The 13,469-nt window shown below is 47.0% G+C and overlaps 1 protein-coding gene across 7 annotated transcripts in view; it reads left to right on the forward strand.

Annotated features, from left to right (window-relative positions):
* LOC138456334 (dnaJ homolog subfamily A member 1-like) overlaps nucleotides 1–13,469 on the forward strand; it is a 972,900-nt gene that overhangs the window by 232,876 nt on the left and 726,555 nt on the right. The gene's annotated exons all lie outside the window — the stretch shown is intronic.

The raw sequence follows: 13,469 nt of genomic DNA on the forward strand, positions 1-13,469 counted from the left end.
ATTGGATACAGTGACTGTACCACATGTGTTTTTTGTGTTACCCCATGCAGGGCTGAAACACAAGATTAAATTATTTAGTCCCTGGCCATAAGAATAATGACGACACTTTTTAAAGAAAAGGTGATTCCAACCTTAGGGTTGGCATACAGTCCTGAAGAAAGCGGTTTGACTTGGGCAATTCGCGCTGACACCGGTTGGCTAGATTAGACGTTCAGGGTGATGTCCTGAACCCCCAAGACTCTCAGATCAATTGAGAACTTGGGCAAAAAGAAACAACCTGTTTTTTAAACAGCCCATTTGGTCTGCCTTATAAGTTTTATTTTTTATATATTTTCACACTAGAAGGAAGTAATAAAATAATAAAGATTCTGGAAGTATGGCTGTTTTAGATATAGGAAGGTAGTGCGCTAGGCAAGGGACATGCTCTTCTCTAGCCCCTTCCTTAGATAGGCAGCACTTCAGCGCCAACTAGGGAAAACAAAACCACAGAGGGACAGCTAGCCTTCTGGTAGGGAAAAGTAGTGCGCTGTAGGCCACTACAAACATAGAAGTAGTGAATAGAATCTCAGGAATGACAAGAACATCAAGGTCCAGGAGTTCCAGGAGGTGGCAGAGGTCCGAGAAGTGCTTGACAGAGCAAGAGGTAAGTCTGGTTACATGTAGCAGGTTGCCATTTTTGAGGGACTTACGTGGGGGAATGCAGGGGCCAGAGGTCCCCATGCAAGCGGCAAGAGTGCCTGAGAGATGGAGGAAGGAGGGGGCAGAGGAGGCAAGGGAGCTCCAGATGCAGTGGGTGGCCAGGGCAGCAGGGTGGAGGGGGCTGACGAGGTTGTCAGTCTAGTGTGAGTAGACAAGGGAGCCTGTGCAGTTGTGAGCAACAATGTGGGAGTTGTGAGGTTGGTAGGAGGCAAGGTAGCCAGGGTGGGCATAGTTGGCAAGGGAGCCTGGGCAGCCGTAGAGGCATGTGGCAAGGGAGCCCGTGAAGTGGAAAGAGGAAAGTTTATAAGTCGAGGTAGGAACCTATCAAAAAGTAAGAAGTTGGGTTGAGGCCCTTGTACTAGAATGGTACCGTTTCAATAGACATTTATGATGGCCCTGGATGTGAAAGAGCAGGCAAGAAGGGCCTCCCAGCGGGTGCCACCATTTATGTGTGAGGAAGAGTAAGGAGAGAGCAAAGCGGCCATATGGGGAGTCCATAGGTCGGGAGAACGAACGACAAAGAGGCTGTCAGTGAGTCTCTGTGGCGGAAGCACTGACGTAGGTGTCCGAGATGGGAAGGCCTTGGTTGGAGGCAAGGGATCTACGTGATCTCACCGTGGCTGAATGTCCCGTGGCCTGAAAGTTTGCATGAGAAAGGTGCGAACTACCAAAAGTTTGCACCTTTCTCATGCGAACACACGTACATACCCACAACACACCCCCAACATAATCAAACCCCATTTATCATCTTCTTCATGCTGGGTCCCTGTGGCGCAGTTCCCTTTCACTTCCGTGTTTGGGAACCGGCGCCGCAGGGTCCTTTTCTTTTTTTATATTTTTTTTTACGGAAGGCTGCAGGGGTTGCCCTCGCTCACTATACTACAAAAGTATAGTGAGCGGGGTGTTGCGGGGGACACCCCCGCAGCCACTTTTATTTTTTTTGTATTTTTTCTTTTTTCTTTTACAATGTTACCACCAAAGGATCAAACATTTGGTGTTCGAACCTTTGGTGGTAGCATTTCTAGAACTTTTGGTTCATGCAAACCATTATATTCAGTAAAAAGGTACAATACCAGAGGCAAGTATGTCCGTCTTGAGTTTCTTCCTTCCAGACTTAGTGAGAGGTGAAGGATAGGAGATGGAGAAACAGTTAGAGTAGATGGGGGGGATATAAAATGCTATAGTGAGGGACACAGGGCGTGATATACTTAACCAGGCAGAGCAATTGAGGTACGTGAGAGGAGGTAGGCAAGAAGGGGGCAAGCACACAGGGAGACACAGGATAGGGAAGAGACAGTGGGGGATGACGAGGGTAAGGGGAAAGATAGCAGATCAGATAGAGGGGTAAACCTGTCAATATATTCCCATGAAAAGCAGGATGTTGGCACAGCAAAAACTAAACAGTAGCAAGACACTCAGGATGTGCATACAGCTAAATTCGATTTTAAGCAGCAGCAAAACAATTGGGATGTGCAAACACAGGGGTGTAGGCACTGGAGGTGAAAGTCCAGGAAGGAAGTGGGTGTTATGGTTTGGTGCTTTGAAACAAAAGAGAAAAAAAAGTGCCTTCTGAAGATAGTTTATAGAGATTGACAGGAGAGGCACAAAGTCCAGAGAATGATGCAGGCAGCATAGAAATAGTCCACACTTGCGTGATAGCTGAGGGGGCAATCGCATAGCCCAAGAACGCCTCGATATGGACCCCGGCATCCAGGTGCATATTGAGTGGTTGGCAAGGGTAATGGGGCCCACAACGCCCAGCCGGACCTGACGGGAACAGACAGGAGCCTTGGGAGGCGGGTCAGCATTCGCCTTCCGGCTAGGCTGATTGGGCCTTTAGTAAGGAGAGGGCCCAATCAGGGTGTTCCTTCAGCAAGAGGGCCAGGCACTCCAGTGCCTACTGAGCAAGGTCAGCCATGTTTAAATGCAAGCCTAATGTTGCCTTGTAATTGAAAGTCAGGGGGGCAGCACCAGGTGGACGCTGCGATAGCGTTTTAAAGTGAAAAACCTCACTATTGCCAGATGCTATAGTCCGGACCAAGCGTGCAATGAATAGGGTAATCTTTTTTAAATAATATGCATGCCATATGGTAGGAACGCGATAGAAAAAGTGCATGCTGACATCAGTTTCATGCCAAACGTGAACTTTGCTTTCCATTGAATGTTCCCAGGTTTATGATTTGCGTGGCGATGCGGAGAAATAAATGAAGCCTACCCTAATTTGCTTATATATTGACATCGTTAGAAGTGATGCCACAGAAAATGACCACCTATGTGGTGTTCAGTACTGAATGGGATGATGGCAAGTTGCGTTACAGAAGGTTTCTATAAATATGCCAAGAAACAAACGACTTTTGATGCGCAGACTAACAATTGACATTACCATTATATGTACCGTTGGTGAGCTTTTTTGTGCAGTGTACACATGTGAATTGAATAGTTTGTGGGCACTTCATATTTTGGCAGATAACACATAGTGAAATAAAATAATTTGCTAAGGATTACACAATTTAGTTAATTGTGAAGCAGGTATTTGAGACCAGTCTGCTGACATGTAATTTGACCCAGTCTACCCAATAAGAGAGGTAATGAGCACATGAGGTGCCTTTCCTGTCGGCCTTGCCCTCATCTTGATACTAGCTAGGCTTGGAAGTTTCTAAAGAAAGACAATGGTGTCTAACTTATTGCTACATGTGTATGATCTATGTAACAAAGTGCCTAGTGACATGTCTGAGGGGTGAGTAATGTCTGAGGGGTGAGTAATGTGTGGCTCACAACTACGTTTAGTTTTCTCAAGTTATGAACATTTATTTTAAATACAAATAGAAAATAAACCCTAACTAAATCTACTCTACCAGGGGATTCCATACGTAGTCTAGGATCTAAGGGAAAAACTCCTAGCATGTACAAAACTAACCTCGCACCAAACGTAAACATTCACAGCGACATATAAACAACATATAAATAAGTTTCTCTGTAGAAATGAAATTAGGTCCACATGATTTCGTTATGATGATAAACTACCACTTTAAAGATGCGCGTTCCCTCTTTTCGGTCAGCGTTCTGCTTCAAAAGAAATTGGGAAGCTGAGTTTCATGAGTACAACCTCTTTTTGATGTTAGATGGGCTTGTAACATTGCGGGAAAGGGAGCTTCTACTTCACAAGGTTTACCAGCAACGTTCTCCTCTTTAACCTCTTAACAGCTGAGGGTTTTCTCTCCCAGTGCTGAGCCCTTTTTTGGACATTTCGGTATGTCGCATTTAATCCCTTGTAACTTTTGTTTTAAAGATGATATCCCAACCAAATCTGCATCCTTTTCTTCCCACGAGTAGGTGGTCATAACGCCACCCAGGATTAGTCGTTTGCTGTAGGGGGTGTGTGAGAAAGTAACAACAAAATGATCAATTGTTGCATTTTTCCAGAAAATGCCAATACAATGATGTACAAAGAAACCTGTGCTTTTAGTTAGGGCTATTAGGTGGTGCTGAAATCGTTACCTGAAAAGCCAAAACTATTTTCATTATCATAAGAGCTTAAAATATGGGTCTTGAAAGAGGGTCTGTAATTATATTTTTCTTGTAAGAGCTAGGAACAAATGGCTTGCAGTTCTGAATTCGCAATTTTCCAAGCTTTCAAGAACAGGTTGAGTGGAAACAAAACATTTTTTTTCATAAGGTAACCATCCATTTTTTGAGAGGAAGGTGATTAAACAAACCACCCTCTCACCCCCTTTTTTAATATAATTGGACATGTTTGGACAGAATGGAATGCGAGGGTATGAAAGCTCAATGGGAACACAAAGGCATACTTTTTCGAAAAGTAGACCCCCTTTCTGAACTTGGAATGTTGTCATTTGCACAGGTCAGGCAAAAACTATGTACCTAAATTGTAAAAATGACTGAAAAATAAGGTATGTTTGCACTTTTAAGGTAATGCTTTCTGTAAATATTGAGAAACACTATTACTCAGACTCTTCTAGTTAGGGAATTCACAAATCTTTCATAATGTTTCACAAAACGAGCATTACCACGAGCCAAAAACGGAGCCATGATGCACAGGATTTTTATGCTGACCGCCTAAACAGACGCATTTAGCATTTGAAAATAAGGAAAATGTTTGTGGTGAAGAATGGCAAGCATACATTTTTTGAAAGAGCCCAGGCATACCTTTTGAGGGATAGGTGACTTGCGAAGGTTACACAAGCATACAGCTACTAAATGTAGGTCGCATTTGTGAAATGAAAGGGTTGTGTAACAAAGTGCAGAAGAACCTGTATGAACATGTTATCAAAACCAAGAGAAAATACATGTCTTACCTTGCCACGTTTCCACAGGTGTCCCGACGAAAACAGTCCCTCACATGTGTGGGAGCACGTAGCTGGCACAAAGGAAAAAGGCTAAGACACTGATAAATCAAAGCCGCTTGGGAAGACTGGATTTGGCTTTGTGGACAACCCACAGATTTGGGCCTGGGGTGTCGCAGCCACCAAGGAAAACCAGTTATTCCATTAATTTCTGAAAAGACGACACCTGTGGGAATCCAAAGAGGTCTGACTTGTGCGAATCTCCCTAGATTTTATTGCACACAAAGCCCGGTAAAGTCCAAAATGTTGGACATTTGCCATCAGAAAACTACTGAAGCACGCATGCAACAACACATGTCCTACTTTTCCACGCAGGTGTTCAAACAAAAACAGTACCTCACATGTGAGGGTGCACTGACACATGCACTCACTTTGCACTGGGAAGACTTACTTATTTGGTCTTGTGGACAATCCACAGATTTGGGCTGGGGGTGTTACAGCCAACAAGTAAAAAGGGGAACCCCATGCATTACTGAAAAGAACACACCCGTGGGCAGAGCTTTAAGTGGGCCTGGGCCTGCTGGGGCCGGGCCCCGGGTGGCTCTGAAATCTCGTTTTGAGGCGGGGCCTGCCGGGGGCCCACTGATCTGCCCTACAGCCCCGCCCACTACACAAAAAGGCTTTTTTTTTTTTTTTTTTTAAAGCCTGAATCTCTCGCCCGTGTGCGAGAGCTTCAGGCCTCAGAAAAAAATGCCATAATGGTGGCGCCGACACCTGCGAGGCATCCCTTCAAGCAAGAGATGCCCGTGTGCCGGCGCCACCATTATGGAGAAAACGTGAGGCCGCTGGAAGCAGAGGCCTTGTTTTCTAAGTCCTGAAGCTCCTGTGCATTCACGGGAGTTTCAGTTTTTAGGAAACCGGCCTCACCCTTTCAGCCTTAATGGTGATGTTGACGAGGTGCAGCGCCACCATTAAGGTTAAATAGGCGAGGCGCTGCCCCCTGCCAGGCAAGCCTATAAATAATAAAATCGAAGATCAGCACCCTCTTCCCCCATCTGGAGAAGGTGCTGATCTCTACAAAAGGCTGCCTGCAGGGGTGCCAGTAGCCCATTGAGCTGGGGCTCATCGAGGATGTGTGGCCTAAATGGTCAGCAGGCGACCCCCGCCGCCAGACCACGCCCCCCCTTGATGAGCCCCGGCTCATTTTGTAGTGCCACTTAAGGCACTGCCCGTGGGAATCCAAAGAGGTCTGACTTGCGCAAATGGCCCTAGATTTTATTACACACAAGGCCCTGCAAAGGCAAAAATGCCACCAGGAACTCACCGAAACGCACCGGCAACAACACATGTCCTACCTTCCCATGTTTCCAGAGGTGTCCTGACGTAAATTGGCACCTCACATGGGTATGCTTGCTTTGGCCGGAAAAGAAAAAGTATTGACCGTCCCAAAGTCCAGCATCAGGTCCGGGGAGCCCCGGCAGGCTCACCATCCCTCGCTGGAGGAAAAAGCTGTAACACAACCCAGCCAGAGCTCCAGGGCGGCTGGGGGGTGCTGGCTCTGGCCATGGGCATCTGTCTCCCATGTGGGTCCACTGTCCCCATATCCAGTGGCAGTGCCAGGGAGCCCTAGCAGGGTCACCATCCCTCCCTGAAGGTCGTAAAAGCTGTAAGGCGGCACCGCCAGAAGTCCAGGAAATCCAGGGCCTTGGGCACCTGTCTCCAGTGTGGGTCGACCGTCCACAAGTCAAGCTGTGGTACCAGGGAGACCCAGCAGGGTCACCATCCCACCCCGGACAGAAAAGCTGTAACAGGGCATGGCAAGAGCTCCAGGACGGCCAGGGGTGCTGCCCGCAGCCTTGGGCGCCTGCCTCCCATGTGGGTCGACTGTCTGCACGTCCAGCAGCGGTCCCTGGGAGCCTCGGCAGGGTCCCCATCCCTCACTGGAGGGAAAAGCTGTAACGCAGCCCAGCTAGAGGTCCAGGACAGCTGGGGGTTATGCCCATGACCTTGGGCGCCTGTCTCCCTTGTGAGTTGACTGTCCCCAACCCCAGCGGCAGTCCCGGCAGTGTCACCATCCCGCCCTGGAGGGAAAGGCTGTAATGCAGCGCATCCAGATCTCCAGGATGGTCAGGGATTATGTCCCCAGGTCTAGATGCCTGTCTCCCATGTGGTCGACCGTACCAAAGTCCAGCAGTAGTCCCAGGGAGCCCTGGCAGGGTTGGCATCCCTCCCCAGAGGGAAAAGCTGTAGCGCAGCAAGAGCTCCAGGACAGCTGGGGGTGCTGTCCCCAGCCTTTGGCGCTTTTCTCCAGTGTGGGTCGGCCATCCACAACTCGAGCGATGTTCCCCGGGAGCACCAGCAGAGCCCCAACAAGGTCCACATCCCTCCCGAGTGAAAAGCTGTAACACAGCGTAGCCAGAGCTCCAGGACGGCCAGGGATGCTGCCCCCGGCCGATGTCTCATGTGGCTTGAGCGTCCCCAGGCCTAGCTGCGGTCCCTGGGAGCCCTGACGGGATCCTCATCCCTCACTGGAGGGAAAAGCTATAACACAGCATTGCCAGAGCTCTGGGACAGCTGAGGGTACTGCTGCCGGCCTTGGTCGCCGGTCTCCCATGTGGGTTGCCTATCCATAGGCCCCGCGGCATTCCTAGGGAGCCCCGGCAGGGTCCCCATCACTCCCCGGAGGGAAAAGCTGTAATGCAGCCCAGCCAGAGCACTAGGACGACTGGGGGTGCTGCGATGGGCAACAGGCGAAACAGCACACCACCCCCAAAATCTTTTCCTTGGTGGCTTAGTGCTCCTTACTGCCCGCTCAAACCCCCCTTCTTTGTTGCTCCTTACTGCTTCCCAGGGTTGGCAAACTGAGACCAGATCCTCAATTCCCACTCCCGCGAGTAGCAGAAAGGAACTGCTGATCCATGGGGGGGGCATTCCTGGGGCGGCTGGCCCTACAGGCATAGGGTCAGCCCCCTGATGCGCCCAAGTGTGCCTCTGGCAAAATTGCCCTATGTTGTTTTGCCTTCCTTGGAGCCAAATGGTTGCAAAACAGCACTAATTTGCCCCCAAAGAAAGCAACTTCTTGGCATTTTTTGGGGGTGAGGGTGGGGGCGGATTGGCCAGGGGGTCCCACCCGGAGAGTCAACACCCAAGATCATATTGCTGGCCTAGTGGTCCTTGCTGCTTCTCAGGGGTGGCAAAATGCAGCCAAAACCCAAGTTCTTCTCCCCCAGTGAAGCAGCAAGGGTCTGCCCCATCCTTGGGGGTGGGGGGGAATACTAAGGGGACTGACCCACAGGCACGGGGCCAGCCCCCTGATACCGCAAAACGTTCCACTATACATAGAGTGTAATGTTGTTTTGCCTTCCTTGGGGACAAATCGGTGCAAAACTGCACCAATTTGCCCCCAAAGAAGGCAAAACATTATGCCATCTGGTTGGCATTTTCTGGGGGTGGTGTCTTGGGGCTGATTGGCCTGCCCCCCCCTCCTGCCCCGCAAGATCATATCCCTGGTGGCCTAGTGGTCCTTGCTGCTTCCCCAGGGTGGCAAAATGGGGTCAGACCCTCAATTTTGTCCTTGTCCCCCCCAAACCCCGGGAAACAACAAGAATCTGCCCCTCCCTAGGGTTATTTCTGGAGGGACTGGCCCACGAGCACAAGGCCATCTCTCTAATGCCTCCAAGTGTGCCTTTATGACATTTCTTTTTTCCTTCCTTGGGTGCAAGTGTGTGCAACAGCCCTGTCCCCAAAATCAATGCCCTGGTGGTCATTGTTGGCCGAGAATCGAACGACCCTCGACCAGCATTCTCCTTGAGAGCTCCTCCCCCCCCTTTCCAACAAGCCCTCACTCAAGGGAATCTGGCAAAAAATGCCCTGGCAGCACGCAAAGGCGTGTCTGCAGAATTTACATGCTGAATCCTTTTGGCTTCAGGATGTAAATTTAATTTCCTGATGACAGTGCACGTAGCGTTAATTGGCTTCAGGTACAGGCCCTTAGGACTAATTGCCTGACCTTGCCAAAAAAAACAATTAGGCCTGCCTGTCCTTGGCTCTTCAACCCTCTCCTTCGTCATAGTCCTGAGGGATTTTGGAACATGTAGTCCACTATGGAGAAATTCAGTTTTCTTCTTTAAGGTTTAAGGATGATTTTCCCTCCCTTGATGTTATTTAGAGGAATTATAGGGTTTAAACTTTTTAGAGACGGATGGGACAAGAAAAGTGACATTTTCGTCGTTCCTTTTGGCATATCTTTGGCATTGTGGAGAATATGGGGATTTAGGGGTATAAAAGATTTGTTCTTTGGGTTCAACACTATATTGAGTCACTTCTTTCAAATGTACCTTTCCATCCTTAGCAGGAGGCCGAGATATATCAAAATGGCAATATGACAATTCCTCCTCTAAGTCTGTTGTAAAGAGTATTCTTCTTCAAGGAGAAATACTGTGTCTCGCCCTGCGAAATCTCCCCACCGCACTTGGCCTCGTCTCCACACAGGTGATCCTCCGGCAGTACACCACCCCCAGGATTGGGATCAGGAAGAGTCTGCCCTTTCCTGGCCGCCTGGGAGGAGACTTTAGGCAGGATTTTAGTGGGGAATCCACAGGATTCTCCACATATACTATCTGTGCCGCCTTGCATGGTATCCGGTCATTGCATCGACAGCCATACCATCTAAAAAAAAAGCATCTAATGTATTTTTTTAGAGGGTAAAGGGTTCAATTTAATACAAATGGGTTTTAAGGGTTAAAAAAGGGAGTTTGGGGGGGACCAATGCTTTTTTATTTTTGATGGTATGGTATTATATGCTTTGGCTGTCGATGAAATGACTAAACCGCCTTGCATAGACAGGTAAACACTGAAAGCGCTATACTTTGAAATAGTACTTCATACCTTTGCAATACAAGCAGGGCCTTTTGAAAAATGTTCTTCATTTGAATGTCCTTTTGCACTGCAATATTAAAACATACACCATGCAGCCAGTAACTGGAAATCAATTCAGTTATTTCTTCTAGGGATCTATACAGTGGCTCGCAGTGAAAACTATGCTACCTTGTCCTTGCACTCTGTCTGCACAGAGTAAAAATGAGTGGGGAAGTGATAACATCTGCCACCTAATATCGCCCATAGAAATCTCTTCATGGACGTGATAAAGAATTCCATGTTGGCGTGTCTCCCTGAATTGCAGACAGGGTTTGCGTCAGCTGAGGTGACAGCAGTAAGTGAGATTTATGCAACAACACTTTAAATTGGGTGAACAAATTATGAGGATTAGGGCCGTGACAATTTGAATAGGGTAGGTTGTCGGAACCCTTGCCTCACAGGATTGCATTCCACAGATAGCTGTCCATCGCTGCCCATCAAATAAAGAGTTTTGGGGGGCTTTTATCAAGAAAGTATAAAAATGGCCAGCAGCCTCATTCAACTGTCCTGATGGGGAAGGAGCGGTCCTGAGTTCAAGTCTGTCATTTCCTTCACAGAACCCCATCTTTTTGACAGGGGTGTTTCTGCTAAAAGAGCAGGGAACACCCATTAAGTGATATATGCTGGGTACAGGCTCTTGAATTATCAATGGCTCAAACAATGTCCAATATTTTCATACTTTTCCATTCTGGAATTGTATTGTAGCATTTAAAGGTTGAACTAAATGTATTAAACTGGTTTGCATTATGAAACCGCCTTTCTGAATAAGCGCATGTCTGAAAGAGAGAGTGGTGCTTCCAATTTCCATTGCTGATGCTTTGGATTTATTAAGTTCGTTATTTAGTGAATGCATTTGCCTTACATGTTGAATGGTTTTTGCATTAATCTGCATTGTTTATTTGCTGAGCATGTATGAAATGGAGTGTAGCGCATACTCCCGGTTTTCATTGCTGATACTCTGGTTTTTATTAGGTTCACTAGTAAATGCAACTGACATGCTATTTGAAGATGGTTTTCTTTAGCATTATGTTTAGCATTGTGTAAGAGATACATGGTTTAGGATCAATTTACCATATAGGATAGACGTCTTGCAATCATCCTGGTGTTCTGAATCTGCTATGGCCTGGTAATTGACACAATTCCCATTGTGGGCGGTTGTGAGAGAGCAGCTTAATCGTGTGTTAATATGAAAAGGTTTATTTTTTAGCACCTGCTCTGAAAACATGGGAACGTTATATTCTCAATAATTGCACTTAATACGCAAAGACATGTTTTAATTGAATTAGAAAAGGTTCTTTGACTTGTGGCAATTTTCTTAGAGTAGGCTGAGAAGTGGCTTTTATTTTCATAATAAAATGTATTAAAATAGTGCTGATAGCACATTTATTGAGTCCATGCTCATTTTTTGTTATGCTGAAATGACAAGTTGAAATGGCATTTTATTTGTTGATGCTGTTCTCACTTTATGCACTGCACAGTAACTGAGGCACCACAATGAAAGGCCTGAGTGCCCATTTTGGGTTGGATGTGCTTAAATTGGGATGGAAAGTTGATCCTTACTATGAGTCATATGAGATACAGTGCTGACTGGACTCACAAACTCACACGCAATAATGAGTTATTAACATAGAAAGGGTTATGGTCACAGGCCAATTGAGACATCAGTTTAAATCTGTGCCCTATAACCATTTTTTCTTTAAATATAGCTAGCACTTTAATCTAAAGCACTTTACATGGGATTGATTTACACACATTAGTATTATTAACATATGCTGCCTGTCGCATTAGAGAGGATGCCAGGAGCCTTGTTTTACAGATGTTGTTAGTTCCCCATAGGATTTGCCATTCTTCAGCAAGCCGGTATTTCCCAGGGAAGGAAAACATGACCGCTTTGGTGCCTGTGTGTTGAGCGGCCCGAGTAAAGTTGTCTTATCTTTAGCGCCCGTAAGACAATAATACTAGGCTGTTATAGGTACATATCTCATCCCACTATACTGCCTTTGCCGTCATAGCCATGCAGCTAATGAGCTCAAGGGCAGTAAAGCATGCAGATAAATGCATCAGCTGTGTCAATAGTGCAGTTCTGAAAGCGTTTATTTTTAGGCAGTCGGACGATTAATTCTCTGTTGGCGAAGAGAATCTATCATAGAAGGCTCAATTGAGGCCGTTCGATCCCCAGTCAGTGTAGAGCGGCCGGGTTGATAATGGCCACATATTAAACATGGCCTTGTTTAACTAATTGATGCCTTCCCCTTGGCTTGGTGAAGAGCAGGGTATTAGGGTTTCTTAATAGTTTGACAAACACCTTCAGAAGGGCCTTTCTACATATTTTTTTTTAACAACTTTATTTCCGGATACAGCAGGGTCGTAAGATTGACATGTCTAAGGCACGTAATCATGTTACAACAGTTAATTAAAGGCATTTCCATCCCTCATCCCTGCCCAACCACCATTCCTTGGGCTTTCCGTCGTTTACTCCGGTCCAAAGAAGCGTTTGACCATCTGTGGCTGGATGGTCAATGCTGGGGACTGAGTATGGTAGTCCAGGAATGGGGCCCAACAGTCCGTAAAGCGGTGTAATGCACCTTCCTATGACGCTATGACCTTTTTTGCCACCAGGTTGTCCCTTATTTTGATCCACCACAGGAACAAGACAGACGGCGAAATGTAGATAAGACTTCCAGGGCAGAGTAAACCTTATCCATAGCTAAGGATTAATGTACTGCTTATAATACTATACTCTCTGTCTCCACTGCAAAGATGGGAGTGCTGTGTTGCAGAAAAGCAGGTGCATAAAGCGCTTACCGGATTGAGTTGCTGAATCCTAGTGCTTTCCAAACCCAGTAATACTGGCACATACCTGTTGTACATAATGTTTTTCATAATGAGTGCTTTACGAAAATGTGCAGATGCAGGCAAAGATGTACCCTCTGAACCTGAAGTGGCACTTGGTAGATGGGACAATTAGTGCAATTGATGCTGCAAATGCTACATTAATACTTGAGGATGTATATTTCGCCAGCATGGGGACTGGCATGGATTCACATGCTCATGAATATTCCCCGTCGTCAGGCCGGGAATCCTCGGTAAAGAAAAAATCAGTATCAGTTTCATTTCTGATCTGTCTTTCTCAGTAGTAACCAATCGCTGGTCTCTGTGTCATACTGCCCCCAGCCAATGACTGCCCTCTCCCTAAGCCCCGCCGCTGGCAGCCATCTTCAGATTTTTACCACACGCTCAAGTGTGGGGAGTCCTCGTGTTTAGCTCTCGAGCTTTTGCTGCGTTTTCGCGCTTTTTCAAAGAGAATTTCTCATTTTTCGGTCAAATAGAGCCTCAAGCGCCACCGTCTCTACATCCGATTAACGGGTATCCGTGTCAGATTTTTTTTTTTCTACGCTCCTCAAGGGTGAAGATTTCGACGAGTTACGCTTCTTGGAGGATTCCAGAGGTTTCTGCGGCCTACCAGAACATGGCCCAGGAGAAAGGAAGCTCGACGCCCGGAAAGCTGTTCAGGGTTTGCCCTGGATGCCAGCTACAGAATGTGTTCGA

This window comes from Ambystoma mexicanum, chromosome 1p, assembly GCF_040938575.1.
Source record: "Ambystoma mexicanum isolate Mex_15411 chromosome 1p, UKY_AmexF1_1, whole genome shotgun sequence".
Lineage (NCBI taxonomy): Eukaryota > Metazoa > Chordata > Amphibia > Caudata > Ambystomatidae > Ambystoma > Ambystoma mexicanum.